This window comes from Cydia splendana, chromosome 12 (genome assembly GCF_910591565.1).
Source record: "Cydia splendana chromosome 12, ilCydSple1.2, whole genome shotgun sequence".
Taxonomy (NCBI): Eukaryota; Metazoa; Arthropoda; class Insecta; order Lepidoptera; family Tortricidae; genus Cydia; species Cydia splendana.
In genome coordinates, this window is record NC_085971.1 from 4,066,516 (window position 1) to 4,086,207 (window position 19,692).

The 19,692-nt window shown below is 35.5% G+C and overlaps 1 long non-coding RNA gene across 1 annotated transcript in view; it reads left to right on the top strand.

The window, feature by feature from the left end:
- Positions 1-10,773: 10,773 nt before the first annotated feature.
- The window catches only part of LOC134795335 (uncharacterized), a 224,826-nt gene continuing 215,907 nt past the window's right edge, over positions 10,774-19,692 (top strand). The window contains exon 1 of the long non-coding RNA XR_010144804.1: positions 10,774-10,846. This is a non-coding gene — a long non-coding RNA (uncharacterized LOC134795335). The remainder of the gene's footprint in view (positions 10,847-19,692) is intronic.

Below are 19,692 nucleotides of genomic sequence, written 5' to 3' on the forward strand. Positions count from 1 at the left end.
AATTTCAAAAATGCACAACTCCATTGTTTAAAAGTCCGCGTTTACCTTTGATTTGTAACAGAGGCCTGTGCAATTATTACAAATTAACACGCGAACGCGGGCCACTAAATAAACCCCAAATAACATGCCTCAAACCGATATATTTGATGCTTTAAGCGATTCACTTCACACCCACTTACCGAAAATGTACCCTATTACGGCACTGTAGAATTGATTCTTGGTTGAGGCATTAATGAGTCGAGTGACATTTGGGTTCAATTGGCCATAAATTTGCGAAAAATGCTCTGATTTTATACATAATTATTAGCAACATCGTTAAGTAAGGTTTAATTTCGATGTCGCAGTTCAGTTGTGTACCGTAAAATGGGCTGAGTAGGGTCAAACCTGAAATTCAAACCTCGATAACATTTTAATTTTACATATGAAAACTGAATGGTGTATATAATAAGTGTTTCGGACGTTTTTATTTTATTTTGGGTAGTTCCATTTCATAACTTTGACGATAAAGAGGAAAACCCACCTCACCCCGTAGTGCCTCGTATTTGGGGTGAGAGGGGTTTTCACACAAAGGTGATTTTGGAAGATTGTTGGATCGATTTTTTTTTATTATGCGTATTATAGTCGTATCATCGAGAGCGTGGAATTGCATATGTAGTAGTATTGTTTGTTTACAGGCATTCTATATTTGAATTTTCTATTTTCATGTACTATCAGCATACAACCACTACAAATGCAATTCCATCTTCTCGATAATTCAACTATACTATAGCTCCATTTTGAATTGGAATACATTATATTTGTAGCAGTAGCCTTAAAATCCCTTCTCACCCCCTCTCAAACCTTCTCTCCCCATTCATAACCCACCTCTCCCCGCTAAACCTACTCACCCCGTTTTACGGTATTCAAAAGAGATTAATGACTGGTACGGTGGTACGGCAAAAAATTAATTTTAGTACTTACCTACGTTTTGTACACTTTTCTCATTCATTTCGTACACTCACCGGCAGTAATTTGTTACACGACAAACGCCGCAAAAATATGTGACGCACTCTGATTGCATTACAAATAAGATCGTGTCAGATATATTTGCGGCCTCGGTTGTATAACTTATTATTGCTGGTGACTGTATGTATAAATAAATTATAGAATATTGACTGTACCTTGTCACAGGGAAAATAGTAGGTATGAAGTCCCTAGCGGCTTTTACATTGATTAATTGTCACTGTGACAAGGTCAATTAAATGGTACGGAAATTAAATCATGATCATGACACGTACTGATTTCAAAATCAAAGGTCATCTATTGACACCAATATAGCTCGTCGCATATCGTAGAGAATAACGTCAAAACGTCATGTGAGAGGTAGCGTGCAGCCAGCAGGGAAGGTGATACTAGCGTTTTTTTAAGGCCCCTTAGGTTCTGGTTCTTCTCTCACTGTCACTGAGCGTAAGCGTGAGCGAGAAAGCGGCCGTGCGTGCCCGGGATTGCGGATATCATGTTTTTGAGCGAAAGTCAAGAAAGAACCCCGTACCAAAAGTATGGAAAATGTGGTTTCAGTTAAATATTCTGAGATTTTGATATAATATAGATTTTAACGTCCTGAACAAAAGTCTCTATGGGGGCTACCACTGTTGCCGAGTCCCTTTCAGAGTTACGACTGATTTTATACCCTCAAGGAAATCGACTCTAGTACCAATTCGTACCTTGTAACAGTGACAGTAATATGACACCTCCAGCGTCTTTTTCAAGTGCAAAATAAATATTTACAAAAAAATATATATTTTACGGAGTTCTTATTACAACGACATACAAATCATTGGAACATATTTTTGTGTGGAACATATTACTGTAAAAATATGGGTGCATTTTAATGCACCCATATTTTTACAATAGACTGTACCAGACAAAACAAACTATTAATAACGGATAAAATGAAAGAAAAATAGTGTTACTCGTTAAATCTTATCTACATATATTTACATATTTTCATAGATACACATGTACACTTTTAAACTCGGTTTATTGAGGGTTCATTTCTGTTCGCACAGTCAAGTATGTGGTTTAAGAAATAGTAACGTGGGCTTCAATTCTAAAAGTAGTAGCCCGGAAATGTCCAAGTGTCCAACACAACATCGAGATGATGCGGGTACATAAATGTTTAATTCAATGAAGACGTTTGTTCTTGCATTGAGGTTCAACCGGGGATGGTTTTCTGGTGAGTTGCAAATCATGCAAGTATTGCTCGACTTTTGCCTCAGAACGTTTAAAACAATAGAATCATCGCGACGCAGCTCCTCCGACTCTGTATTTAGCAATCGGTCACAGTTAATACATACACGGGACTCATTGTTAAACTCAGCCGGGATGTTGTTCATACTTTCTCTGTATGAAATCGCCATCTGAATTTTTTCGTCGTTATTTTCCGGTATCCGCCGCAAAGCACGAGGAACATAGGCATTATTGCAGACAAAGCAATGTCCTCTAACTAATAGTAACGCCATTTTACTTTACTCTTATCTAAACCTTACTTAAATATTCTTATTCGGTATATATATATTCACATTATTATCAATAAATATTATGTTATTTATTAATAATCTAGTCGAATCGAAGTGCACATGACGCACGTTTGAAGTTGATATTGCACTCATTTTCCCTTTCGTCAAATGGCCAGCTTATCGCAAATATCGCAATATAAGTTCAATCTAATGTCAATTGTTTAAATAAATAGTTGGTAATTGCATCTAATTAATGATATGTTATCTGATACAAAATCAGTCGTAACTCTGAAAGGGACTCGGCAACAGTGGTAGCCCCCATAGAGACTTTTGTTCAGGACGTTAAAATCTATATTATATCAAAATCTCAGAATATTTAACTGAAACCACATTTTCCATACTTTTGGTACGGGGTTCTTTGTAGGTTTCAAATCGATTAAATTACTAGAGAAAGACCTCAAAATTGCTAATGAAATTTTTGGCAACTATTATGATGTAAAAATAGCGTTACGATTTTTCAAAAACTCTGCTGGTTGAATCTACTGCACCTAAATTCAGTATATTTGTCCGCGTTAAATTAGCGGAAGTTGTTTTGCACGTATTCCATCCATTCGACCCTCTCAACAAATATCTAGGTACCCTATATACCTTTTCTTAATACCAAAATATATATATATATAAATACATAACCTGAGAGATGGATTTACCCGAGTCTGAAGATAAGCGACTCAGTTTTAACCTACAAAATTTACGCTTTCATATAATAAGTGCCGTAATAACTCAGCTATTTGTACAAAACTGTCTGATTATCTCAAATCATTATAAAGTCCACATTAAATCTGCCAAAAGTAATCGTTTTCCGCCAAACAAGCAATTGTTCTCGCAAGATATTGATACGAAAGTACATTTTTAACCGCTTTTTAAAATAAAATAGGTTATTATCTGCAGCGCTCTTTGGTAAAGCGAATTTATTAGTTCATTCAGTAATAAAGTAAGAACTTTTTCTTGTTTCCCTTACTGAAATATGGTTCTGAGTTCCGTATGTGTAACTTCAGGGGTTCAGAACAATTGGGTGGTTTTAAATTATTTTTATGAGCGCCTGCTGCGACTTTTGCATCAATAACTATGACAGAAAAAAAGGGAATTTTGTTTTGTACGGGTTAAAAGTAGCATGGTTACTTTTTGCTGTTGTTAAATTTGCTTTTTTATAGGTACATTATGTGCTAAATAATTCTGAAAGTTACATACTGCACAGTGCTTATTGCTTCGTTCATGCGCATTGTTTTTTTACAGCGTTTTTTATTCGTTGTTATTTTGCATATGGTATGACGATAGTGTTTAATATGTAGAATTTAATTACAATTACTTATTGAATAGTGTGTATCCTCTATCCTCTATTGCATTATTTTGCCATGTGAAATATTAATGCGGATAAAATATCCTTGCTTTTTTCTAGTTTTCAGTTATTTACACAATACCTAAAGATCGGCTAACATAATCTGCTTTGCTTTTTTTAAACTATGTTCTAAATTTTAAATTTTATTTTTATTTTGACTATATTCTAAATTAACCAATTTTAATTTGACAATTAGGCCACAGGGAACAAATTTGATGCTACAAGCAGGAAAACAGAGCAAGAGAAAAAGCGAAATAACTCTTTAAAACCACAGTTGATCTCCCCTGGCTTGGACGCCTCACCCAACTTAAAAAAGGCTTTAAAATCGGCTTATTGGAGCGGCTGATCCCGTTCCGATGTTCATCTTATTTACGAGGGTGCGTACGCGCCGAGCCGACGCTTTTGGGATTTTGAGATTCTGTGCAACTCGGGACGGTTCATGTCTCAAGAAAAGGTTGAACATTGGGTAATAATATAACCGTCGCCATATTGTTTTTTTTAATGACTTGTTAAATGATCTCTTCACTATTATTATTCTGGAGTGGTGAAGATAGATCTTGTAGAGTCAACAGATTAGATTATGTATCGTTTATTTTTTAAATTTAGTTTCATGCAGTTAGTATATGTAATGTTCGGTTCATAGAAGGTTATTTCAGAAAAAAAAATATTCATGGAGGTTTAAAGAAAGATTTAGGTTTCGCTATAAAAATAGCATTCGACTTCGGGTTTTATTACTTTTATTTGAGCGTCGATGAAAAGAAACGCAATTTGTTTGAATGCATTCATATTTTGTGTCAACCAAAGTAAAATTATATTAAAATAATAATCAGCGCACATGCCCAGAACTTAAGTAGGTACATAAATGTTTAAATTTTTGGTTACTTTTATCATCAAACATACCTAATACATTCAAATTCCCTAATAAATTGTTTATAAAAATGTAAGAACCGTGGCAAATAAAAATAAATGATTTAAAGTTAAATCTGTTATTCTAGATCTTTATCAACAGGAAATAAAATTCTGACATCCTTATAAACATACATATTTCAAATAACAGGGTGAGGTGGTTTATCAAAATTAAACTTTAGCGTCATTACAATAGAGGTCGCCTGAGAGAATTGAACAAACTACACTGGTTTTGAATAAATTGATCTGTCATAATCCTATTAAAGTAATACAGAAGCTCAGGCAAACTTAACTTAAATGAGTGCAATCGTTTTTGTTAAATAAAGCTCAACCTTTTTTTGCTTAAAAAACGACTCTATTGCCTTAACGTGAGAGTTGAAAATAAATTTATTTGATTTGTCGCTTACCACCTTCTTAACCTTATATTTCTAAGTAATCATCATGACAAAGTGCCATAATTTGTCAAACTTTTAATAGAAATTTTGGACGTTAGTAGGCATAACATAAGATTCAAATTTGCACGCTTCAGCTGGTTGGTAATAAATATGCATATGAAGTAGGTACCTAAGCCATTGATTTGTTTAGATATTCTATTGTGTTGAATGCATGGATTGGCTTTCCGACTCTTAGGAAATAATTCATTCAATATCAAGTTTAGCATAGTTTATAAACTGATTTTTTTTATTAACGTACCTACCTAAAAAGTATGTATACCTATAGATTTTTAGAATGGCACAAAAAATCTCTTGGAACACTTTGCAGTTAACGCTCTAATATCTAGCTTTGCTCGGAAAACATATAAAAACTCAAAAATGCACGTTTCCCCAGAGATAAGACCTAGCTAGATCGATTTATCGCCCCCGAAAACCCCCATATTATATAGTAGTGATGGGTAGGACATCAATTTAAAATGAGTTTGTATGAGTACCTCATTTTCTAAAATGAGGTGTTACAATGTCTTACTTCAAATGAGGTGAGGTACTAGCATATTTTCAGCGTCGACTATTCTATTAATCCAACGGGCTAATGGTGACAAAAATATTTAATGTATATACATATTTATGTATTCATCACTTCCTTTATAAATAAATAAATAATAATAATTAAGGAGTGCAATTCTGGAGGTTAAGAATATAACTTATAGGAGAAAGATCCCACATAGTAACTTAATTTGCTGCTTTTATGAAACTTGTTCTAATTTAGCTCTTTTTTATTGTTAGATTGTTTAGTCCTCCTCCTTGCTACTTGATATAATTTTAAGTATAATAATCACTAGCGAGAGCGACCCGCTCCGGCTTCGCACGGGTTAGCAAATTATACATACACCTAAACCTTCCTGAAGAATCACTCTATTGATAGGTGAAAACCGCATGAAAATCCGTCCAGTCGTTTTTGAGTTTATCGCGAACATACAAACAAACACACATACAGACAGACGCGGCGGGGGACTTTGTTTCATAATATGTAGTGATATATTTCATAAGTCTTGTACCTATTAACCATAAAACTACCACGTTTTTAACAAACTAAGGAGAACAAATTCAATATTTTCACAAGTCATTATTATATAGAAGTGACAAACTTACCACCTCAGATAATTTAACAGTAATATCATCAATATCATATTAAACAAAGCACCATTCGCGCCGGCCGCCGCCGGCTACATTTACATTTCATTTTTTCATGCAAAAGGCACCAAGGAAGATCCGCGGGTAAATTTAATGGCGAAAACGATGTCCATATTTTGTTATTTTGGTATAATTATAAGAATTATCACTAGGTATTAGGTATTAGAGAACTAAAATTAGCTACAACGACGTACGAACAAAATAAATATAAATATGTCAAAATCATAATTTGCCAGTCCGAAGTCGTTTACAAATAATGTTAATAAAAAGTATTGCAAATTCAAATCGTTATAATTTACATCTACATGTTTATTTTACCTATGCAAATTATACTTACTTTTTATTTAATAAACTTGAAACTTATTGAAATGATCATATATTGTGTACGCTACAGTAATTTATTTTAATAATATTTTAGTCACTAAAGGATTACTGTTTCTAAGCAAGATTCGTAAATGCCTGTCTGGTATACAGAGTGCGTACCGCGATCCATGTTCGTCATGTTGCCTCCGTGTCACACTTACGTACGAATTTACAAGTGCAACAGAGAAGCAACACGTCGAACTTCCTTTTGGTGACTGATTCCTCGCGCCATATTGACAAGTAAGTTAGGATCAAAAAGGCTTAAGATGTATGAAAGCTTGCAGCGCTTACGCTTGTTGTCTTTCGTGTTTAATTTTTAACGTATTTTCGGTGGTGACGCGAGGCGATATTGAAGTACGGCGCGTGTCTGTCTCACTCCCTCTTTGGGTATTTCTAATTCATTGTTTCATTTTGAAAGGATTTTTGAGGTGTTCATGTCACAGAGAGGCAGTGAGTGGTACAAACTCAACGCATTTCTCGGTGGACCTTTTGTCGTTGCAATAAGGTTTGTAGTTCGGCAGTTGACAGTGTGGGCCATTACTCGTTTCTTCATTTGAGACATTTTGAGTTTTGAATGTCGGCGAGCAGGCGAGCACCTCGTGCCATCCAGGGACTCTTTTGCAAGTTGTGAGGAGTGTATGAGTTTTTGAGGTTCGCGAGTGAATTTGAAAGGATAAGAGTTTTTTGAAATTTGAAGTGTGTGAATGATTTGTGTGGCAAGAGGTGTTTGTGATGCGCGCGAGTAAATGAGTAAAATGAATAGAGGAGTGAAGTAAGACATTTTTGCGGTATGAAGTACTGCGACAAATTAACAAAATGAGTGGTACAAATGAGGTGCCTCGCGAGTGAGCGACTCAACACTATTATATAGCAAATTTCATCGAAATCGTTAGAGCCGTTTCCGAGATCCCCGAAATATATATATATAAACAAGAATTGCTCGTTTAAAGGTATGATATTTTACATCACATTAAACACAAATAATTATTCACATTAAATAATTTCAACTCACTTTACATGTATTTATTTATTATACATAATTATCAAATATTTATCCTTATTATTAGTTCTCACATATCTTAACTCCTGTCCAGATTTTTGCTACCAGCAGAGTTGAAATTATTTTATATGAATATAGCCCCTCAGCCTCAGTGAATGAATACTCTTACTCCGTTTGAGAACGTCTTAACGTTTAATTCAATAACTGTTCCGCAATTATGACCGACAAATTTATAAACGACCATCAAACCTTAAATCCCTTCATAATTAGCAGTGTAGCAGTTAACCAAACATTATATCCGACGTATCGACAGTCGAAAGTAAATGACTTATAATACATGTGTTTCGACCAATATGTTATTATTAAATGTATCTTACACGGCCCCATAAAGACTCTCATTAAAATTGATGAGACCGTACCTTATGATTAATCCCATACATTCTATCTTACGAAAGAAATCAATGCGTTGAACGAAACGTTATTTCATTAAAACATTCTTAAATCAAAAAGTGAACCATAAATATAAAACCATTTTAGTAAAAAAGAAAGTTTAGTTACAAAGCTGAAAAATCTATTCGAAAAAACTGTTTTCATAAATTGGCTTGCTCACTGCATCAGTGCAACTTAACATCAGTCAACCAAGTAACTGGTTTCTTCTTGCTCTTTATTTTAATTATGAAAAAATTAAATAAAACACAAAGATTACCTCATTTTCAATCAGATCGGTTCATCGTATTTTTGATGCAATTTTCAATTTTATTTTGAGTGTAGTAACTCTTTGTGCTCGAGTAACCAATTATAATACTACATTTATGTAACGTTAGTAGGTAATTTAGCACCTACTTACGAATACGTGTGTATTAAGAGGTACGAAATGACAAATTAGAAAATTAATTCAATCTGTAATGGGTTCATAATATTTTTAGCACGGTGCCAGTTTATGTAAATATGACAATGCGAGCGTGCGAACCAAAACGTATCGTGAGTGCGCCAAAAATGGGTGTGTGGGTGTGCCCAGTATTTTTGTCTAATTTCGGTTAGAAGTTCCTGTTACGAAGAACTAATTAAATAAAGCATGCAGCATATAGTTTAAAAGACATATACAGTGAGTAAGACAAGTAAGCAGTTTAAAACCCCAGTGAGCAAGGGCCTTTAAAGTAAGTGTGTGATTGCAATACGCTCGAACTAATTGTCGAGCGGCAATCACTGCGTCGGCATTCGGCGACACTTCGATTTTCACTCCTCTAGGGGCATTTCTTAGGGTTCAGTTATCAAGCATTACCCATATTTTTCAATCACTAAATAATTATAAAATATTATAATTATATTTAATTACCCTAGGGTCCAGTCTCAGTTTTGAAAACTGGAAGGTGGTCAGGTGGCAGTCTGCAACCTACGGCCTATCCGTTAAGTCTACACATTATTTGTAGGTTGCTGATAGGGTTGCCAACTTTTTTTTGGTGGAATATAGTATTTTCCAGAATAATGAATAAAAATATAGTACATTCCAAAAAAATATAGTACTTTCAGATAAAATACTAAACATGAGTGTAATATACGTTTAATCGGAAATATAGTATTTTAGCGTACTATATATTTTTCCAAAAGTATATAGTACAGAGAGCCAAAATATAGTACAATACTATATAATATAGTACGGTTGGCAACCCTAGTTGCTGAGCCTACGAGTATACGAGTATACCACCTCCGCCTTTATAAAAGCGTTTGTGCTTTGATGCACTAAAAGTGAAGGGGAGGGAATATTCAAAAAGGGGGTATTTACTAGAGATGCCTGGAATAGTGAATTTGGCCGAATACCGAATACCGAATATTCGGTTCCCCTCTCGGCCGAATACCGAATATTCGGCGACCGAATATTCGGCATGACATGCGAACATTTAGAGTCACAATTATTACGAAAACTGTTCGCAAACAAAGCACGACGTTTGCTAAGATATATTTTTATGATGAACAGAACTAATTAATGTAGTTAGAGTCAAATCAAATCAGACCCATGATAAATATAAAATATTTTTGGAATCAACAAATGCTCAAAAACGTGCCTTCGTATTTAACCACTTTCCAAGAATACATTTTAAATATTAAATATACCTAGTTTTTGGTTATTTTTTTGTGATTTTTTTCTTTATAGATAGGTGCAACAGATATTCGGTATTCGGCCGAATAGTAGGCAACATTCGGCCGAATACCGAATATTTGGCAAAGTGGCCGAATATCCTGGGCCCGGACGGTTATAGCGTGAATCATCTTTATTTGACTAGTACATTATTCTATCCCTATGTAATCATTGTTTTAATTGCTACAGATCGTGTTAAGTTTCGCGCCAGCTCACTCTTGTCCGCTTTTTTACGATGAAGCCGTTAGCCACGCCGTTTAGCGCTTAATCGCCGTTTAAACTTAACGCGCAATTAGTGGCGATAAACGCGGTGCGCGTGCGCGGGAGCTGGTGCCAGAATTGCGACATGATTTGTCACCTTTAGCCTATCCTCCTGAGTCCCCCTTGTGATTATTGCAGTTTCGAAATTGGAACCTTTTACACATATTTAATTACACAAACGGGTCTACCGCGATATAATTTCATTGTTTTAGTTTAGTGTTGTTTTATTAATACCTCCGTTGACATTTGTTGGGACGTCAGTCTTTCCGTGACCACAGCTGGTGCAACTCAGCTGAAACGTCGGAATTAAAGGTAAAAACAATGAAATTATATCGCGGTAGACCCGTTTGTGTAATTAAATATGTGTACAAAACGCGAGTTTAAAGTGTTATATGGAACCTTTTATTCCATTTTAATTCAAAATTCGATTTGGAAAATCCTTTATAAAGGCCTCAGGGACTCGGAGGCTATATTAACGCAGTAGTCCAATACCATAACAATAGTAACCAGTACCGAGAGATGGGAATGAAAGGTTCTTCGCGCAGCAAGTGAAAGCCCCTAGAAAAACGAACCGACGATCAGGGCTATAACCGCGAAAATCGAAGTTCGCAAATTGCGGGCATTTTTCTCTATCACTCTAATTACGCCTTTATTGGAGTAAAAGAGAAAGATCCCCGCAATTTGCGAATTTCGGTTTTCGCGGTAGCCCCTCTGTACCCCTAGCGTAAATTTCGTTCGATAGCGTGACGTGACGTACGCGTTTGCGTTAAGTGTCATTTTGTACATGGATTTTGAGTTTCCAAAACGTCCCGCTTGGCGCGCTGTTCTAAATCCCATACAAAAATAGACATAACGCAAACGCGAACGCTCGACACGCTATCGAATGAAATGTACACTAGGGGTTCTGAACAATATCGCAGGGAACCGTTGGACAAGGGTAACGCAGGACTAGTCGTTGGAGGTATATATGTACATACAATTGTATATGTATGTATGTATGTATGTATTGTATTGTGTATCTAGCAGTGAATATAACTGTTGATAACAAATATGTTTGTCTGTAAAGTCGGTTTACGGACGATAATTTTGCGTGATAACGTCATAAGAAAACATTACCATTACATTACATCCGTCCATGAGATCCGTCCACAACGTTACCATGAGATCCGTCCACAACGTTACCATGGAGATTTGTCCACAACATGACACTTTTTCGTGCATGCTACCGGTGTTCATCGATTTATAAGACGTTAAATATCACGTCAAAAAAACTTGGTCGTTAATAAAACTACAATTAAATATTATCTCCTTGTCTTTTAACCTCGTAAAATATTCTCAACTCCCGGGCTAGAAGGAAATTATAATTTTATTTGGTCACACTATAACTGTCAGGCAACGATTGCCTTGCGCAAATTGTCATAAAAGATTTCCTGGGAACCCGAGCAGATACAGTGTTAAGATTTTATGTAGTGGATGAATTCCTCTTGCTCAATACATCCTCATTTCTGAGTATTACTCTGACGGTACTCATCATTTGCTTGCCCTTGTCCCATTCACTTGGGGTCGGCGCAGCATGTCTTTTTTTTCCATACCTCTCTGTTCCCCGTCATAGCTCATCAATCTCATCATTCACTTGCGTTCGTTTCTCCAATACATATCCAGTACATATCGCCAATTTATTTGAGCTCCCGTAAAATCAGGTAACCTTAGTCCACGACTTACAACTATAGTCCAAGTTCAAGTTCCAGTAAAATATGTATAAATATTTTCAAATTATAATGAGCATCTAATATAGAAAAAGCATTAGTATATCAAAGCAACAAAATAAATGTAACGAGTACAAATCAAAAAGGCTCATTGATAATCAATGTTAAAAACTGGACCATAGTAAAGTTGTATTACAGGATTATAGTTATTCGAAAATTAAGAAAACCATTATCAACGTCATTTTCATCATTAGTAGAATATATCTAGTAGAATATCTAGAAAGAAGTAGATAATATCTAGAATAGGAATTTGAAAGTTACTTCCTTCGTTCTTCGTTATTTAAAGTTAGTTTTCTCTCAAACGGTCGTTCTTTATATCCCCGCCTCTTTAGTATTTGATAAAAGACATAATTACAGCAATAACTTGCGGGCCGATGGTCGATCATGTCGCATAGTTGGCTATAATCGCCATAGATCTAGTTGGTCTCGTTATAAATCATGGAGTTTTGCGTTCGGATACGTGTAGAAAGAGAAAAAGAGAACATTTGGCGTGGATTTTTTTGTTTACCGGAGGACGGATAATTAGTATGAATATGTTTATTATTTAGGTTTCCAAGTTCCAGTTATTATTTAAAGAAACTATTTATGTGCCATCTATGTAGTAGCTGGTAGTAGTATTAAATTAAATCATTAAAGAAACCTTCTGTGATATCAAAGAAACAATTAATGTTATTATAATTTTTATGTAAATTTACCGATATTTTCGTAAACTACTAAAATAGTCCATGTTTGAAACTATTTACTTTTGAGTGTTTAGAGTTATTTTGATCATATTTTTATTTTCTAAATAAGCAATTTATTAGCTAAGTATATTCAAGATTTACTTTGAAATTTTCCCCCCTTATTCTCATTTTATGCCTTCCTTATATTTGGACTAGGTCGACGTCTCTATCAGTTAGAGTCTGTTTGGAAAGAGAATAATAGTCGTGGAATGTATTGAGCCCCATACATTCCACGACTCTTCTCTTTCCGCACAGACTCTAGTAATTAAGTTTCTGTTTGTTGATAATAAAAAAGCGAGTAGTACGCCGCGGAAGGTTACTCAGCTAGATAAATAATTGAATTTCGAAAATCGAAGCATTATGTCTAGTGGGGTATCATAGAATTATCCTATTATTCCTATTTGAAAATCTACATTTACAAAGATTTAAATTTGGTGAGACGACTACAACTCAAGTTTCCTCTCTTGGTATCTTTTAATTCGTTGTTTAATATGTAATTCGTTGTTATCTATTTGCTTATATTGAGCAAATAGAATATTATATATATATTATATTATTCTATCTATTTATATTTAAGTTTAGTTTTTAATTAGTTTTATGTTTAGTTTATGTATTATTTTAATTATGAAATAAATTTTTTTCTTTGCTTATTTAGTGAAAATTATTAGCAATACTATATCTACTTCTTACAGTTACAGTTCGTAGGTACATATATCCGAAGTATCCGAACGTTCTCATAGGCAGTGCTCATTAGCCGCGCGCGCATCACGTAGCGCTATTATTGTATGGACTCCGCGCGTGACAATATGCCGGTACAGTTTTGTTCCTAATGATGTCCGATCGGAACATATTTGTTTTTGACCATCCCTATAAGTGAGTAATGTACGATACATCGTCAATATAAAGTGGTCTATTAAGTAACGGTTGTCTCTTTTAACCCATATATGCTCACTGAGCCGTGACTCATTAAAAATCCCTCCTAAAGGCCATTTCGATCTTACACTTGACATCCAAGTGATGTCGTTTAGTTATTCATCATTCGCGTGTGCATTTCTCTTGTACTTGTCCGTACATGTATTGACGCGAGAGAGACGCACGGACGAAGAGAACAAAGTCACACCATTTAGATATATTTTTTATGTCAAATGTATTATTAAAATGGCCTACTCATTAAAATGAGCGATCCTGTACTTAACCTCCAGGATTTTGGATAGTTCTTGGCCGGTATTTGTAAATGGCGATGATGATTTGTAATTATTAATTAAATATATCTTGACTTTTTCAGTCCTTCTCAGCACATGGTGAACAAGGAATATCCTTTTTAGTGAAATAAGAGGGAATAGGAGGAATATATAAGAGAGCATGTAGGTATGTTGTACAAACTGTTTCAAAGGTAGGTTATACATAATTGTTTGTCTTTTTCACTCAAAACGCAAGAAACTTTAATTGAAATAAAATCAATTTTCCAATATAAAACATATCTTTTTGTCAAACCAACTAATCTGATATCACTTAATATTTTGAACATAGCTTAGGTAATATTATACAAACGTTTGACAAATATGATGAAAATGAATTCAAACGGATGGCAAACGCAAAACTGTACAAACATTTCGCAAGCACAATACAGGCATTAAATATTCTAATGCATGTGAGAGAGATCAGCGATCGATATCTGGAGATATCCATCATGAGATAGACGCACCCGGTTGTCCGTCATTTGTCGTCGGACGTCAGGCTTTGGTAGGCTTTAATGTAATCGGTACAGTCGGATTAGAATTGCGTTATTCATACGGCAATGACAACAGACAAGCGTGCTCAACCTGAGCACCCAAGGGATGATTCTTTCGACATATAGTTTTCAATTGAAAATGTATGACGGCCCGATTCGAACTTAAAGATACATTAAATATTACGAGTAGATACGATATGGATTAGATATGTCAGTATCAAAAGTGACGATTCTTCAAACAAAAATGACAAAACGTCACTATGGCTGACACATTGTCTACAAAAAAAATCAGTCTCGATCATAGATGTAAGTAAATTGAGGTAGATATGGTACCAGGCGCACGATCGTGAGCCATTAAATATAGGTTCCGGAACCTATATTTAGTTAGTCGTATGGGTGACGCCAACCTGTCAAGTTGTCAAAATCGTTGGATCAAATTTTAGTTTTGTCAACTATGAACGTCACACGTCTACATAAATGGGTCAAACAGATCACTGTGTTATGTCTTTCCTGTAGACATACACAAGAGTTAAGGGCTATAAAGGTTAATTTTCTTATTTAACCCTTATCCACGTGAAAAGGTCCTCCTTTTATTTAAAGAACTATGACAAAACCATTGCTAACATGCCCACAAGCTGTTAACTATTGCCCACAGGAGAGAAAAATGTACTGTTCGCGATAACACACTAGTTTTCTCTCCTGTGTGCAATAGTTAACAGCTTGTGGGCATGTAAGTAATGATTTTATCATAGTTCTTTAAATAAAAGGAGGACCTTTTCACGTGGATAAGGGTTAAATAAGAAAATTAACCTTTATAGCCCTTAACTCTTGTGTATGTCTACAGGAAAGACATAACACAGTGATCTGTTTGACCCAAATAAAAGGTCATTGGTCTCGATCCCAATTTTCAGACACAGGCATTGGAAATTCACGTTTGATATAATTTATAATCAATGAATGAACAGTATCACTGAAGTAATTCCTAAACAAAATAATTATGTCGGACGGTACAATTCAGACGGCAATTTCAAAATATTCAAATAAGCACAAACGGCAATACCTCAACAAATCTAACACAAATACTCGCGGTTAAATTATAGAGTGTATTCTCACGTCCCGTCACAGCTAATAAAATTTATGTCACAGCGGAATCGATTCATCGGATGCAGTCGATTCTATTCGGAATCGAATGCGTGTGAGGAAAATTATTAGGCGTAGCGGTAGGCGTGCCACCTGCCATGAGTGCCGATAGTCATCTAAGAACTCGGTAGGCGAGTGGCTGGCGTGCGTACGCAAAACATACAACCTTGCGTACTGCACAGTCTGCAGGTCTGCATCCATGTTTTTGAATACAATACTTACTAGAAATCTTAATGCTAGTTTTTTGTAATTTTTGTAATTTCGTGTATGATTAAGAGTAACGGAAGATTATATTTTACATTCTGAATCAATACCAGAAATATGTTTGATTTTATTATAAAGTTAATTTAAAATCAACAATGACAAACCACACCTGACAGATAAAGGCCCTTTCACATCCAACAATTAGTGTCAAATTACACAAAATATGATTTGTGCCAACATTAACAATATATTGTCCATAAACAAACAATATTGTTAACCGCGGTGTCAATAGCGACACTTAAATTTAACTGCGCCGTAAAGTTAATGACAAAAAGAATCGTTAAAATATAAAGCAATAATTATTGAACAATCATTATAATTGACGTAAACGTATGCTCGTTTTATTTTATGATCCAATTCATATTGAATAAAGTTTACGACACTTATTTAATGTGGGCTGTTCATTACCTAAAGGTTTAACTGTCATATTCGTCGGTGCACTTCCGGGTTGTAAAGTTGTCGACAATTTAGTATTTATAAATTAAAAGATATTTTAATTTGTTGTGACGGCAAGCATTTTTCATCATGCGCGAAATCCGGGGTGAAAAACTAAAATAGTCTTAATTTTATTTTCGTGCTAATTGAAATTTGTCATCTGTCAAATAACTAGCTCTACGAGTATATAGGTACGACAAATCAATACGGTTTTCCGGTTAAACTTCAAAATGGCGACTGAATAATTAATCTTAAAACGCGCTTAACTACTCTTTAGTCAACACCCGGCAATCCATCGTGGTTATCACTTTACTAAGACCTTTTACCAAAGAACGCCATGCTTTACGAGCACTCTTTTGATATTAGCGAAATCAGCATATAAATTAGATGCTTGACATGCGCAATATATTCAGCACAGACGATATAGAGTAAGGTCAACAAAGTGACTTATATAGTATAGACCAGTGTTGGCCGAACGTTAATGCAATTGACCATTAAAAATTAACCATTGAAAAGGTTAATTGCCATTAACCATTAACCATTGAAGGAAAATTAATTATCAATTGCATTGATCATCAATTTGCATTAATATTAATTTATTTCGAACCACTAACAATTAAAAAGAATTAATGGTTATTGCTTTACAAACCATTAAAAATTAAATCAATTTTGAATGAAAATTAAAAATGTGATTGATAATTAACAATTAACAAGAATAAACATCGTAATTTTTGTCTCTGTATTTTTATGCAGGGTTTTCCCATATGTTCCCCGCGAAGACAAATGGGAATTCACCCATTATTGGTAATTATTGGTAATAATGGGTGCTTATTGGTGTATTCCCATTTGTCCCCGATTCGCGTGACCTACGCCATGCATGAAGCTGGGACAAATGGGAATGTTTTATGTGAATGAATATGAACGGCGGGGTACAAAAGGGATACACCCGATATTAGTGTTCCCATATGTCTCCGCTCCAATGAGATGGGGAAAAATGGAAATATTTCTATGCAGCGTCTTTTCCCATATGTTTCTATACACTCATTATAGGTGCATTCCTATTTGTCCCTGCCATATGTGAGTTGGAGACAAATGGGAAACGGGGGCAAATGGGATTTATGTGCAGAGCCTATTCCATCTGTTCCAGGTGGGAACAAATGGGAAAACATCAGAAAATGATGTGTTCCCATTTGTTCCCACCTTATTGGTGTGGAGACAAATGGGAAACGGGGTAAATGGGATTTATATGCAGCATCTATTCCATCTGTTCCAGGTGGGAAAAAATGGGAAAACATGGTAAAATGATGTGTTCACATTTGTCTCCACACCAATAAGGTGGGGACAAATGGGAATGTTTTATATGAATGAATATGAACGGCGGGGAACAAAAGGGATACACCCGATATTAGTGTTCCCATTTGGCTCCGCTCCAATGAGATGGGGAAAAATGAAAATATTTATATGCAGCGTCTTTTCCCATATGTTTATATACACTCATTATAGGTGTATTCCTATTTGTCCCTGCCATATGTGAGTTGGAGACAAATGGGAAACGGGAACAAATGGGATTTATATGCAGAGCCTATTCCATCTGTTCCAGTTGGGAACAAATGGGAAAACATCAGAAAATGATGTGTTCCCATTTGTCCCCACCTTATTGGTGTAGAGACAAATGGGAAACGGGGACAAATGGTATTTATATGCAGCGTCTATTCCATCTGTTCCAGGTGGGAACAAATGGGAAAACATCGGAAAATGATGTGTTCCCATTTGTCTCCACACCAATAAGGTGGGGACAAATGGGAAATATTTATATGCAGTCTTTTCCTATATGTTCCCCGAGGGGACAAATGGGAATACACTCATTATTGGTTATAATGGGTGCATTATTGGCGTATTCCCACTTGTCCCCTATCCACGTGTCCTACGCCATACATGAGAAGGGACAAATGGGAACACATCATTTTCCCATGTTTTCCCATTTTTTCCCACCTGGAACAGATGGAATAGACGCAGCATATAAATCCCATTTGTCCCGTTTCCCATTTGTCTCCACACCAATAAGGTGGGGACAAATGGGAACACATCATTTTCAGATGTTTTCTCATTTGTTCCCACCTGGAACAGATGGAATAGGCTCTGCATATAAATCCCATTTGTCCGTTTCCCATTTGTCTCCAACTCACATATGGCAGGGACAAATAGGAATACACCTACAATGAGTGTATAGAAACATATGGGAAAAGAAGCTGCACAGAAATATTTCCATTTTTCCCCATCTCATTGGAGCGGAGACAAATGGGAACACTAATATCGGGTGTATCCGTTTTGTTCCCCGCCGTTCATATTCATTTATATAAAACATTCCCATTTGTCCCAGCTTCATGCATGGCGTAGGTCACGCGAATCGGGAACAAATGGGAAAACATCGGAAAATGATGTATTCCCATATGTCCCTTCTCATGTATGGAGTAGGACACGTGGATAGGGGACAAGTGGGAATACACTAGGGCTCCCAATACCGGGATCTCGGGATCCCGAAGTACCGGGATCCCGTCTGTGAAAACGCATTTTTCAATACCGGTATTTTTTAATGCAATACCGGGATCCCGGTATTTTCAAAAACAAGGAAAATGTGCCGATTATACCGTTTAAATTCCATAAAAATGATTAAATTCGGCTGTATCAAGAATATTACTTGCCCACTTAAAAGTATAACAAATATTAGGGGACATCTTACACAGATCAACCTAGCCCCAAACTAAGCAAAGCTTGTACTATGGGTGCTAGGCGATATACATACTTATAGAGATAAATACATACCTATGTACATAGATAACAACCATGACTCGGAAACAATTATCTGTGTTATCACACAAATAAATGCCCTTACCGGGATTCGAATCCAGGACCATCGGCTTCGCAGGCAGGGTCACTATCCACTAGGCCAGACCGGTCGTCATAATAATTAAAGAAGATCATTTAATTGAAACAAGATCGGTGCATATGCATAGATAAATATTTGGTGTGTATTAATATAGTTAGTTCTTAAAATTATATCAAAGAGTGGAAAGAAATGAGCAAGGAATTGTATTATAGTAGTAGGGCTTACGGCGATATTTACATCGAAAGCTGCATTTTTGGCAGAAAGCAAGCCGCTTTGCCCAGTGATACTAGGGACCAATCTGAATGATTTCATCCGAGGAAACACAAATTTCATTCACTAGAATTCAAGATGGCGGACCTTTTCCAAAATGGCGGCTGCAATATTTAAAAAAATTATAGACACAAAACGGCTGCACCGATTTTAATTATTGATATATCGATCAATTCGTATTGAAACTTGTAATCGAATAAAAAATATGGCATTTAAGAAATTAAAGATGGCGGCCGAATATTAAGAAAATTGTGTTTTTTTACTTGATTTTTTTTCCTTCTAATGAA